Source organism: Heterodontus francisci, chromosome 6 (assembly GCF_036365525.1).
Source record: "Heterodontus francisci isolate sHetFra1 chromosome 6, sHetFra1.hap1, whole genome shotgun sequence".
Classification (NCBI taxonomy): domain Eukaryota; kingdom Metazoa; phylum Chordata; class Chondrichthyes; order Heterodontiformes; family Heterodontidae; genus Heterodontus; species Heterodontus francisci.
Genome location: NC_090376.1, coordinates 25,904,463 through 25,918,476, shown reverse-complemented (window position 1 = coordinate 25,918,476; position 14,014 = coordinate 25,904,463). Strand labels below are relative to the sequence as shown.

Here is a 14,014-nt window from a genome sequence, read left to right as displayed (position 1 = left end):
GGAGGCAGTCACACCTGGTAGATTAAGTAATTCAAGTTCAGTTAGTGATCAGGGACAACAGGGTGTGATTGCAAGTGAGGCAGGTAGGGGGATCCTGAGTCCAGGAGTGGAGGAGCCTCAGCCTTTGACCTTATCCAACAGGTACGAGATACTTGCTCCCTGTGTGGATGAGGAAAAGGGCTGCGGGGAGGATGAGCCAACTGACCATGGCACCATGGTGCAGAAGGCCATTCAAGAGGGGGGAGCAAAAAGACAAGTGGTAGTTATAGGGGATTCTATAATTAGGGGGATAGATAGTATCCTTTGCAAGTCGGAACGGGAGTCCCGCATGGTGTGTTGCCTGCCCGGTGCCAGGGTGCAGGACATCTCTGACCGGCTTGAAAGGATATTGGAGCGGGAGGGGGAGGATCCAGTTGTTGTGGTCCACGTTGGGACTAACAACATAGACAAGGCTAGGATGGAGGACCTGTTCGGGGATTATGAAGCACTAGGAACGAAATTAAGGAACAGTTCCTCGAGGGTCATAATCTCCGGATTACTGCCCGAGCCACGTGCAAATTGGCTTAGGGATAAGAATATTAGGGAAGTAAACACGTGGCTAAGGGAGTGGTGTGGGAAAGAGGAGTTCCATTTCATGGGGCATTGGCATCAGTTTTGGAACCGGGGGGATCTGTACCGATGGGACGGTCTCCACCTGAACCGATCTGGAACCAGTGTTCTAGCAAAATGGATAAATAGGGTAGTCTCTAGGACTTTAAACTAGTGAGTCGGGGGGAAGGGAAAGGGAAAACGACAGGGAGTATGATGGTAAATAAAAAGGTAAGCAGCAGGTTAACATGTGTGCAGGAGGGTTTAAGTTCAAGGCAGACTATGAAAGAAGCAGAAAGGAAGGATAACTCAGAAGTTATTATTAGAGATGTTGGAAATCATGAGGGTAAGAAAGCTAGCATAAAGGCACTTTACCTGAATGCTCGTAGCATTTGTAACAAGGTTGATGAGTTAACGGCACAAGTCATCGCTAATAAATATGATTTGGTAGCCATTACGGAGACATGGTTATAGGTTGGTCATGACAGGGAGATAAATATCCAGGGGTACCAGACTATTCGGAAGGACAGACAGGAAGGTAAGGGAGGTGGTGTAGCTCTGATATTCAAGGATGACATCAGGGCGGTGCTGAGAGATGATATAGGTTCTATGGAGAATGAGGTTGAATCGATTTGGGTGGAAATTAGAAACTCTAAGAAGAAAAAGTCATTGATAGGCGTAGTCTATAGGCCACCAAATAATATCACATTGGGGCGGGCAATAAACAAAGAAATAACTAATGCCTGTAAAAATGGTACGGCAATTATCATGGGGGATTTTAATCTACATGTAGATTGGTCGAACCAGCTCAGTCAGGGTAGCCTTGAGGAGGAGTTCGTTGAGTGTATCCGTGATAGTTTTCTTGAACAGTATGTAATGGAACCGACGAGGGAGCAAGCTATCCTAGATCTAGTCCTGTGTAATGAGACAGGAATAATTAATGACCTCATAGTTAGGTATCCTCTTGGAAGGAGTGATCACAGTATGGTTGAATTTAGAATACAGATGGAGAGTGTGAAGATAAAATCCAATACCAGGGTCCTGCGCTTGAACAAGGGGGACTACAATAGAATGAGGGAGGACTTGGCTAAAGTGGACTGGAAACAAAGATTTTATGGTGGGACAGTTGACGAGCAGTGGAGGACTTTCAAAGCAATTTTTCAAAGTGCTCAGCAAAAGTATATTCCAGTGAAAAGGAAGGACTGGAAGAAAAGGGGTAATCTGCCATGGGTGTCTAAGGAGATAAGGGAGGCTATCAAATTGAAAGAGAAGGCATACAAAGTGGCCAAAAATAGCATGAAACTAGAAGATTGGGAAAACTTTAAAGGTCAACAGAAAGCCACAAAAAGAGCTATTAAGAAAAGTAAGATAGAACATGAGAAAACACTAGCACTGAATATAAAGACAGATAGCAAAAGTTTCTATAAATATATAAAACGAAAAAGAGTGGCTAAAGTAAAGGTTGGTCCTTTAGAGGATGAGAAGGGGAATTTAGTTATGGGATATGATGAAATGGCCGAGGCATTGAACAGGTATTTTGTATCGGTCTTCACGGTGGAGGACATTAATAACATGCCAGTAATTGACAAAGAGACGAACGTCGGTGAGGACCTTGAAACAATCATTATTACGGAAGAGGTAGTGTTGGGCAAGCTAATGGAGCTAAGGATTGATAAGTCTCCTGGCCCTGATGGAATGCATCCCAGGGTACTAAAAGAGATGGCGGGAGAAATAGCAGGTGCACTGGCAGTAATTTTCCAAAATTTGCTGGACTCTGGGGTAGTCCCAGCTGATTGGAAAACAGCAGATGTGACACCACTGTTTAAAAAGGGAGGTAGACAAAAGATGGGGAATTATAGACCGGTTAGCTTAACCTCTGTAGTGGGGAAGATGCTTGAGTCTATTATCAAGGAAGAAATAGCAGGGCATCTCGATAGAAATTGTCCTGTTGGGCAGACGCAGCATGGGTTCATGAAGGGCAGGTCATGCTTGACAAATCTTTTGGAATTCTATGATGACATTACGAGCAAGGTGGGCAATGGGGACCCAGTGGATGTGGTGTACCTGGATTTCCAAAAGGCCTTCGACAAGGTGCCGCACAAGAGGCTGCTGCATAAGATAAGGATTATAAGCGTTGGGGGTAAAGTATTAGCATGGATAGAGGATTGGTTGACTAATAGGAAGCAGAGAGTGGGGATAAATGAGTGCTATTCTGGTTGGCAATCAGTCACTAGTGGTGTGCCTCAGGGATCGGTGTTGGGACCGCAATTATTTACAATTTATATAGATGATTTGGAGTTGGGGACCACGTGTAGGGTGTCAAAGTTTGCAGATGACACTAAGATGAGTGGCAGAGCAAAGTGTGCAGATGACTGTGAAACTTTGCAGAGGAACATAGATACATTGAGTGAGTGGGCAAAGGTCTGGCAGATGGAGTACAATGTTAATAAATGTGAAGTCATTCATTTCGGTAGGAGTAACAGTAAAAAGTATTATTACTTGAATGGTAAAAAGTTGCAGCATGCTGCTATGCAGAGGGACCTGGGTGTCCTTGTGCATGAATCGCAGAAGGTTGGTCTGCAGGTACAGCAAGTAATTAGGAAGGCAAATGGAATTTTGTCCTTCATTGCTCAAGGGATTGAGTTTAAAAGCAGAGAGGTTATGTTGCAGCTGTATAGGGTATTGGTGAGGCCGCACCTGGAGTACTGTGTACAGTTTTGGTCTCCTTACTTGAGAAAGGATGTGCTGGCATTGGAGAGGGTGCAGAGGAGGTTCACTAGGTTGATTCCGGAGTTGAGGGGGTTGGCTTATGAGGAGAGACTGAGTAGATTGGGATTATATTCATTGGAATTCAGAAGAATGAGGTGGGGGGATCTTATAGAAACATATAAAATTATGAAGGGAATAGATAAGATACAAGTAGAGAGGATGTTTCCACTGGCAGGTGAAGCTAGGACAAGAGGGCATAGCCTCAAGATTAGAGGGAGCAGATTTAGGACTGAATTAAGAAGGAACTTCTTCGCCCAGAGGGTTGTTAATCTATGGAATTCCTTGCCCAGTGAAGTAGTTGACGCTTCTTCAGTAAACATTTCTAAAGGTAAGGTAGATATCTTTTTGAACAATAAAGGAATTAAGGGATACGGTGAGAGCGCGGGTAAGTGGATCTGAGTCCACGAAAAGATCAGCCATGATCTTATTGAATGGCGGAGCAGGCTCGAGGGGCCGGATGGCCTACTCCTGCTCCTAGTTCTTATGATCAGTCATGCTCTGAAATTGTCACCCATTTAAGAAGACCGAGATGAGGAGAATTTTTTCATCTCCGAGGTTAATGAGTCTTCAGAACTCTGTCCCTCAAAAGGCAGTGAAAGCAGTGTCTTTGAATACGAACATACGTATTAGGAGCAGGAGTAGGCACTTGGCTCCTCGAGCCTGCTCCACTATTCAACAAGATCATGGCTGATCTGATTGTCACCTCAACTCCCCATTCCCGTCTACCCCCGATAACCTTTCACCCCCTTGCTTATCAAGAATCTATCTACCTCTGCCTTAAAAATATTCATTGACTCTGCTTCCACTGCCTTTTGAGAAAGAGAGTTGCAAAGACTCACAACTCTCAGAGAAAATAATTTCTCCTCATCTCTGTCTTAAATGGGCGACCCCTTGTTTGTTTTTTAAACAGCGACCACTAGTTCTAGATTCTCCCACAAGAGAAAACATCCTTTCCACATCCATCCTGTCAATCCCCATCAAGATCTTATACGTTTCAATCAAGTCGCCTCTTATTCTTCTTAGCTCCAGTGGATACAAGCCTCGCCTATCCAACTTTTCCTCATAAGACGACCCATTCCAGGTATTAGTCTAGTAAACCTTCTCTGAACTGCTTCCAATGCATTTACATCTTCCTTAAATAAGGAGACCAATACGGTACATAATACTCCAGATGTGGTCTTACCAATGCCCTGTGTAGCTGAAGCATAACCTCCCTACTTTTGGTATTCAATTCCCCTCGCAATAAATGATAACATTCTAATAGCTTTCCTAATTACGTGCTGTACCTGCATTCCATCTTCGCTGCCTTCGGAGAATACTTGGCATCAGGTGGCAGGACTATATCTCCAACACAGAAGTCCTTGAAGCGGCCAACATCCCCAGCTTATACACACTACTGAGTCAGCGGCGCTTGAGATGGCTTGGCCATGTGAGCCGCATGGAAGATGGCAGGATCCCCAAAGACACATTGTACAGCGAGCTCGCCACTGGTATCAGACCCACCGGCCGTCCATGTCTCCGTTATAAAGACGTCTGCAAACGCGACATGAAATCGTGTGACATTGATCACAAGTCGTGGGAGTCAGTTGCCAGCATTCGCCAGAGCTGGCGGGCAGCCATAAAGACAGGGCTAAATTGTGGCGAGTCGAAGAGACTTAGTAGTTGGCAGGAAAAAAGACAGAGGCGCAAGGGGAGAGCCAACTGTGCAACAGCCCCAACAAACAAATTTCTCTGCAGCACCTGTGGAAGAGCCTGTTACTCCAGAATTGGCCTTTATAGCCACTCCAGGCGCTGCTTCACAAACCACTGACCACCTCCAGGCGCGTATCCATTGTCTCTCGAGATAAGGAGGCCCAAAAGAAAAGAAAAGAAACCTGCATACTAACCTTTTGTGATTCATGCACCAGGACACCCAGATCCCTCTGCATCTCAGAGCTCTGCAATCTCTCACCATTTAGATAACATGCTGCTTTTTTATTCTTCCTGCCAAAATGGATAATTTCATATTTTGCCACATTATACTCCATTTGTCAGATCTTTGCCCACTCACTTAACCGATCTATATCCCTTTGTAGTCCCCTTATGTCCTCTTCACAAGTTACTTTCCAACCTATCTTTGTGTCATCAGCAAATTTAGCAATCATACCTTCAGTCCCTTCATCTAAATCATTTATATAAATTGTAAAAAGTTGAGGCCCCAGCACTGATCCCTGTGGCACACCACTCGTTACATCTTGCCAACCAGAAAATGACCCATTTATGCCTACAGTCTGTTTCCTGTTAGCTAGCCAATCTTCTATCCATGCCTAAATGTTACCCCCTACACCATGAGTTTTTATTTACCACAATAACCTTTGATGTGGCACCTTATCAAATGCCTTCTGGAAATCGAAACACAATACATCCACTGGTTCCCCTTTATCCTCAGCACATGTTACTTCTTCAGAGAACTCCAATAAATTGGTTAAATATGATTTCCCTTTCACAAAGCCATATTGACTCTGTCTGATTACCTTGAATTTTTCTAAGTGCCCTGCTGTAACGTCTTTAATAATAACCTCTTAAGATTTTCACTCTGACAGATGTTAAGCTAACTGGCCTGTAGTTTCCTGCTTTCTGTCTCCTTCCCTTTTTGAATAAAGGAGTTCCATTTGCTATTTTCCAATCTAATGGAACCTTTGCCAAATCTAGGGAATTTTGGAAAATTAAAACTAATGCATCAACTATCTCACTGACCACTTTTTGTTGAAGAGCCTAGGATGAAGTCCATCAGGACCCGGGGACTTGTCAGCCCGCAGCTCCAACAATTTGTTCAGGACCACTTCCCTGATGATTGTAATTTTCTTGAGTTCCTCCATCCCTTCCATTTCCTGATTTACAGCTATTTCTGGGATGTTACTTGTATCCTCTATGGTGAAGACCAATGCAAAATACCTGTTCAATTCATCTGCCATCTCCTTATTTTCCCTTATTAATTCCCCAGACTCACTTTCTATAGGACCAACGCTCACTTTGTTAACTTTTCTTTTTTAAATATCTATAGAAACTCTTACCATATGTTTTTATATTTCTAGCCAGCTTTCTCTAATTTTCCCTTCCTTATTAATCTTTTAGTCATTCTTTGCTGTTTATATATTCTGTCCAGTCTTCTGACCTGCCACCCATCTATGTGCAATTATATGCTTTTTCTTTATGTTTGATACTATCTTTAACTGTTTTAGTTAATCACAGTTGGTAGGTCCTCCCTCTTGGAATTTTTCTTTCTTGTTGGAATATTTTTAAGGCAGCGGTAGATAGATTCTTGATAAGCAAGGAGGTGAAAAGTTATTGGGAGTAGCCTGATCTTGTTAAATGGGGGAGCAGGCTCGAGTGGCCTACTCCTGCTCCTAATTCGTATGTTCATATGTAGAACATTCCTAGTAACTACAGGCCGGTCAGTTTAACATCAGTGGTGGGGAGGGTTTTAGAAACAATAATCAGGGGAAAAAAAATCAACAGGCACTTGGAGAGATTTGAGTTAATTAAGGAGTGACAGCACGGATTTGTAAAAGGCAGATTGTGCTTGACTAATCTAATTGACTTTTTTGATGAAGTAACAGAAGGTTGATGAAGGAAAAGCAATGGATGTTGACTATATGGATTTTAAGAAAGTGTTTGACAAAGTACCACTTTGGCTGGTTAACAAAATTGAGGCTCATGGCATAGGAGGGTCAGTGTCAGTTTGGGTAAAAAATTGGTTTAAGGACCAAACAGTGAGTCGTAGTAAATGGATGTTTTTCAGACTGGAGGGTGGTAGACAGTGGTATTCCCCAAGGTTCAGTGCTAGGACTGCTGATTTTTGGATATGTATAAATAACTTGGATATTGGAATACAGAGTAAAATTTGCTGATGATGCTAAAGTTGGAGGTATGGCAGACAGTGAGGATGATGTCAATCAACCATAACAGGACACAGATAGGTAGAATGGACAGACAAGTGACAGATGGAATTTGATACAAAAAAGTATGAGGTGATGTATTTTGGCAGAAGGGATAGCGAGAGGCAATATCGACTGAATGGCACAGTTCTAAAGAGATAACGGGGACAAACAGACTCAGTGGTTTATGTGCATAGATCGTTGAAGGTGGCAGGACAAATTCAGAGAATAGTTAGCCAAGCATATGGAATCTTGGGCTTCATAATTAGAAGTATTGAGTACAAAGGCAGGGAAGCTATGCCTAACCCTTATAAACCTCTGGTTAGGTCCCAACTAGAGTATTGTGTCCAGCTCTGGTCATCACGCTTTAGGAAGGATGTGAGGGTCCTTGACAGAGTGCAGAGGAGATTTACCAGAATGGTTCCAGGGATGAGGCATTTTAGCTACAAGATTAGGTTGGAGAAGCTGAGATTGTTCTCCTTGGAGCAAAGGAGACTGAGGGGAGATTTGATCGAGGTGTACAAGACGAGGACAGGTTTAGATAAGATGTACAAAGAAAAGCTGTTCCCATTTGCTGATGATACAAGGACTAGGGGACACAGATTTAAGGTTTTGGGTAAGAGATGTCGGAGGGATGTGAGGAAGAACTTTTTACACAGAGTGGTAATGACCTGGAACTCACTGCCTATGAGGCTGATGGAAGCAGAGGCGATCAATGATTTCAAAAGGAAGTTGATGGAAATAAACTCGCAGGGCTACGGGGATAACGCAGGGGAATACAACTGATTGGATGATTGGATTGTTCTGCAGACAGCTGGCATGGGTTTGATGGGCCTAATGGCCTCATTCTGTGCTGCTATGACTCTGTTACTTGCTCCCTTTTGCATTCCAATCCCCTTGAAATAAAGGCTGACATTCCATTGGCCTTTTTGATTATTGTTTATATCTATGCACGAGCTTTTAGTGATCTGTGCACATCATCCTTTGCTCCTCCACAGCTCCTGGTCTCTCGGGTTTGAGAAAATAATCCCATTTGTCTTTCTCAGATTCAAAGTAGATAACTTTACATTTCACTACCTTGAACTTCATCTGCATAGTTTTGCCCACTCACTGTCTGTCTCCATTCCTCGGTAACGCCCTGACCTAATATAGACAATTTACTGTGCTTTGCGTCATCTACAAACTTGGAATTGTAGCTCTCTATTCCTTCATCCAAGTCATCAATATATATGGTGAAAAGCTGAGGCCCCAGCACAGATCCTTGGTGAATATCACATGTCACATCCCTTTTCTGCAACACTTCGTTCATATCAATCAAATTCCACTTTGGTGAGGGTTGGCATGTCTGTGATGTCTGCTGTGGTCAAATAGCCTGCCAGCCTAGTGTAGACTCTCACATGGAGATCAGTCACTTGGGCAAGGCCATTGATATCCCTTGTTTCTGGCCTCTGAAATCATTTCCCAGTGTGAATCAGTGACTTCAGATGAGGAGGGGACAATATTAGGAGAAATTGTTCTTCAAGGTTATTTTGAAAAATAACTTTGCTTTTCTGTACAGCTGTGGCTCATGTGGTAGCACTCTTGTCTCTGGGTTCAGGGCTTGAGCACAGAAATCAAGGCTGACATCCCAGTGCAGTATGGAGGGTGTGCTGCACTGTTGGAGCTGCTGTTTTTCAGATGAGATGTTAAACTGAGGCCCTGTCTGTCATTTTAGGTGGATGTAAAAGATCCCATGGCGTTATCTTGAAGATATGGTCGTTACCACATTGCTGTTTGTGGGAGCTTGCTGTGTGTAAATTGGCAGTCATGTTTCCCACATTACAAGAGTGACTACACTTCAAAAGTACTTCATTGGCTGTAAAGTACTTTGAGATGTCTTGTGATCATGAAAAGTGCTAAATAAATGCATGTTTTTTTAAGAACTCAGCAGTTTTCTTGAACTAGCCATATTTATTCACTTTTGTTTCAATAAGGCTCAATTACAAAATTAACCACAAATAGCATGTTACTAATGATATTCAGATAGGATTCCAACAGTAGGTAAACGCCTCCTTCATGGATTATAGAGCTGTGGGAAATACCGTTTCTCCTGTCAAGCTGTTATGACAACATAAAACCCTATTATATAGCTGGATAGTACGCTAGCAATTTTTAACTGAACCATGCGGAGATAAAGCTATCACAAAAGGTTCATCCAGCCTATTTATTTCAAGGTAAGCCTTGCCATTGTGTAAGTTAAAGCTTGACTTAGACTAATGAGCAGGTTCATGAGCTCAAAGTCCATAGTGCAAACAGAGATAAGATAGATAAGACTTCAGAGAACCTACAGCTGAAAAATAAATTCTGAAATCTTCATTAATTTTGAAGTGTTTCATTATAATTTAGATTAAAAAAAAGATTACTTCAAAGCAAATTTCTACAAAATACTGGTTTGTTTAAGCCATAAAGTAAAGTATTGAGGAGAAAGAAAAGAAAATGGGCCGCTTCATAGTTTAAGATTGTTGGGATAAAAAGGCCTAACCAACGCTCTGTTTCATTCCTCCTGCAGTAAACATTGCTGCACTACACATTATCTGGTAACAATGTCCTCTTGGCATGTTTTTAAAAATGGGTATTTATTCTGTCACTAACTGTCAGGCAAGCCCCCACCTACCAAAACTGAGGCACACGTTATTTCACCATGTGAACATTAAAACTTAAAATTGCAAGCCCCTGACTGGAAAGCAATTTGCATAGTAACAGACAGCATTGGAACAATGAGGAACCTGCCCCTGCCCCAGTACATAGAAGAGACCTGATCGAACCACTCGGTCACGTGATTACTTGCTGGCCAACTAGGGGAGTTTTAAATTGGAAAAACAGTATTTGAACTCAAAGCCATGTGCTCCCAGTTGGAACAGAACCTCATCTCCAGTCCTGCCTGCCTGCCTCCATCTCCTTCCCACTGAACTGAATCTTGTGAAAACACGTGAACTCAAAGAGAGAAAAGTCTCCTACGTGAACAAGGTTTAAGAAGAACACTGGGCCCCGACGAACAGCAAGACTACCTACAATCAAGTGAGCTCGAAGCACAGTAAACCAGAAACTCTTCTGATAGTGCCTCAAATCCCTCTCTACTATATTTTCCTCTTTTCTGTCCCTACTTGCATATGTGTATCACGTGTGCATGCTAGCATGGGCGTTTTGTATATCCGTAGACATTAACCGTATTAGAGTTTAAGTTTAAGTTTTAATAAAATTTCATCTTCTTTAATCCTCAGAAAACGTGTGTGAATTTTTTTTTTTGCCTTATAATTGTAAAGCTGTGAACAAGGATTCACAAAGGGGGAGCTCAAAACACAGTGTCTTTAAAATTAAACCCTGTTACATTAAGACCAGGTAAAGACAATAAAAGGCCCCTGGACACCTTTCTCACTTGGTCATAATATTAATACAAAAGTATAATAGGCTTAGCTCAGTTAATAAACAACAAAAGGGTTTAATTTCAACTGCACAGTGTATAGTAGCGCAGTGTTTCTGCCAATCTTCCACCAAAATTATAAGCATGATCAGGAGAAGCACCGCAGAAATTCGTTCTTACAGTGCTCACTGTTCCTTCATCTGTTTTGGTAAGCTGGTGCCTGATCAACATTGAGGTTAGTTACAGTCTGCTTAACATATTGCACAGATGGAAGTAAACCCTATTGTTTATTAACTGGGTGGGCTAAGCCAATGAGACTTTTGTGTTAGTGACAGAATAAATGCCTATTTTTATGCACAGCGGCATGCCTTGAAGCCATTGTTACCAGATGATTTGTAGCACAGCAGGTTTACTAAGTTTGAACAATGTAAAATACCTATGTACAATTCTTGTCTGGAGTAAATTAATAGTCATTAACTCAAAGCATTCAGCCAGTGTCAAGGAGTATCAATTTAAAATTGTCACTGAGAATGAGGAGAGGTGTTGGGAGAAATTTATTTACACAGAGATGAGCATGAAATGGGCATGAGCTGTTAGGGCATGAAATAAAAGCAGAAAATGCTGGAAACAGTCAGGCAGCATCTATGGAGTCAGAAACAAAGTTAACATTTCAGGTCAATGACCTTGCATTAAATTTCCAGCATCTGCAGTATTTTCCTTTTGTCTTGGAGTACGAAATGTTTTACCATCAGGAAAATTGGATAAGTATTTTCAGCAGAGGAAGCTAGCATGGACTCGATAGACTGAATGGCCTCCTTCTGTGCCATTATTGACTCTGACTCTAGGGCCACAGGGAGAGAGCAAGGGATTAACTGTAGAATGATGTAACAAGGAGCATAGACAGATAGGAACATTGGATTTAGGAGCAGGAGTAGGCCCTTTGGCCCTTCGAGCCTGCTCCGCCATTTGATCAGATCATGGGTGATCTGGTTGTGGACAAATGGCCTCCTTCTGTGCGATTAAACTTCGATCATTCTGTGAAGTCATTATGTATTTGCACAATAATAGTGTCTGTAGTTACGAGGCCAGTTCACAAATCATATTTTGCTTGAAAACACAAAGGGAAAAATTGCAATCACCATATATATCCAGATACTAATGACATCAAGGGGTTTGGGAATAACACAGGAAAGTGGTGTTGAGGTGGATCATCAGCCATGATCTAATTGAATGATGGAGCAGGCTGAAAGCCCTACTCCTGGTACTATGTTCCCATGTTCTATGTTCCTATTAAGAGATCCTTTGTTATAGAAGGGAAACCAGGGTTCAGAATTTGGGGTACAAATGAATCCCCTGGGCCCCTTCAATATATATTTTCTTCATTTCAGGGGATGTGAGTGTCACTGGCAAGGCCAGCATTTATTGCCCATCCCTAATTGCCCTTGAGGTGGTGGTGGTGAGCTGCCTTGAACTGCTGCAGTCCACCTGGTGCAGGTACCCCCACAGTGCTGTTAAGAAGGGAGTTCCAGGATTTTGATCCAGTGACAGTGAAAGACCGGTGATATAGTTCTAAGTCAGGATGGTGTGTGGCTTGGAGGGGAACTTGCAGGTCTTGATGTTCCCATGCATCTGCTGCCCTTGTCCTTCTAGGTGGAAAAGGTTGCGGGTTTAGGAGGCGTGGTGAGTTGCTGCAGTGCATCTTGCGCCAATGCACCAGTGGTGGAGGGAGTGAATGTTTAAGGTGCTGGATGGGGCGCTGATTAAGTGGCTGCTTTGTCCTGGAAGATGTGGAGCTTCCTGAGTGTTCTTGAAGCTGCACTCGTCCAGCCAAGTGGAGAATATTCCAACACACTTGATTTGTGCCTTGTAGATAGTGGACAGGCTTTGGGGAGACAGGAGATGAGTTACACGCTGCAGAATTCCCAGCTTTTGACCAGCTCTTGTAGCCGCAATATTTATGTGGCTGGTCCAGTTCAGTTTCTGGTCAATAGTAACCCTCAGGATGTTGGTAACGGGTGATTCAGCAATGGTAATGCCAGTGAAGATCAAGGGGAGATGGTTAGATTCTCTCTTGTTTGAGATGGTCATTGCCTTGCACTTAAGTGACAAGTAGCATTCACGCCACACATCAGCCCAAGCCTGAATGTTGTCCAGGTATTGCTGCATATGGACACGGACTGCTTCAGTATCTGAGGAGTTGCGAATGTACTGAAGATTGTACAATCATCAGCGAACATCTCCACTTCTGACCTTTTTGATGGACGGCAGGTCATTGATGAAACTGCTGACAATGATTGGGTGTAAGACACGACCCTGAGGAACTCTTGCAGCAATGTCCTGGGACTGCAATGATTGGCATGATCGGCCTCCAACAACCACAACCATCTTCCTTTATGCTAGGTATGACTAGGAGGGAGAGTTTTCCCCCGAGTCCCATTGACTTCAATTTGGCTAGGGCTCCTTGATACCATACTCAGTCAAATGTGGCGTTGATATCCAGGGCAATCACTCTCACCTCAATTCTTGAGTTCAGCTCTTTTGTCCATGCTTAGACAATGGCTATAATGAGGTCAGGAGTTGAGTGGTTCTAGCAGAACCCAAACTGCGCATCAGTAAGCAGGTTCTTTAGTTTAGTTTAGAGATACAGCACTGAAACAGGCCCTTCGGCCCACCGAGTCTGTGCCGACCATCAACCACCCACTTATACTAATCCTGCACTAATTCCATATTCCTACCACATCCCCACCTATCCCTATATTTCCCTACCACCTACCTATACGAGGGGCAATTTATAATGGCCAATTAACCTATCAACCAGCAAGTCTTTGGCCTGTGGGAGGAAACCGGAGCACCCGGAGGAAACCCACGCAGACACAAGGAGAACTTGCAAACTCCACACAGGCAGTACCCAGAATTGAACCCGGGTCGCTGGAGCTGTGAGGCTGCGCTACTGCGCCACTGTGCCGCCCTAGGCACAACAGGTTGTTGCTGTTTAAGTGGCGCCTGATAGCACTGTCGATGATACCTACATCACTTCACTAATGATCGAGAACAGACGGATGGGGCGCTAATTGGCCGAATTGGATTTGTCCTGCTTTTTGTGTACAGGCATACCTGGACAATTTTCCACATTGTCAGGTAGATGCCAGCACCAAGGCTCCTTAGACAGCACCTTCAAAACCCACGACCTCTACCACCTCGAAGGACAAGAGCAGCAGATGCATGGGAACATCACCATCTGCAAGTTTCCATTCAAGTCGCACACCATTCTGACTTGGAACTATATCGTCGTTCCTTTACTGTCGCTGGGTCAAAATCCTGGAACTCCCTTCCTAACAGC

General features: G+C 43.3%; 1 protein-coding gene across 2 annotated transcripts in view; it reads left to right on the top strand.

Moving 5' to 3' along the window:
* The window catches only part of LOC137371193 (CRACD-like protein), a 250,581-nt gene that overhangs the window by 39,155 nt on the left and 197,412 nt on the right, over positions 1–14,014 (top strand). The window lies entirely within an intron of this gene.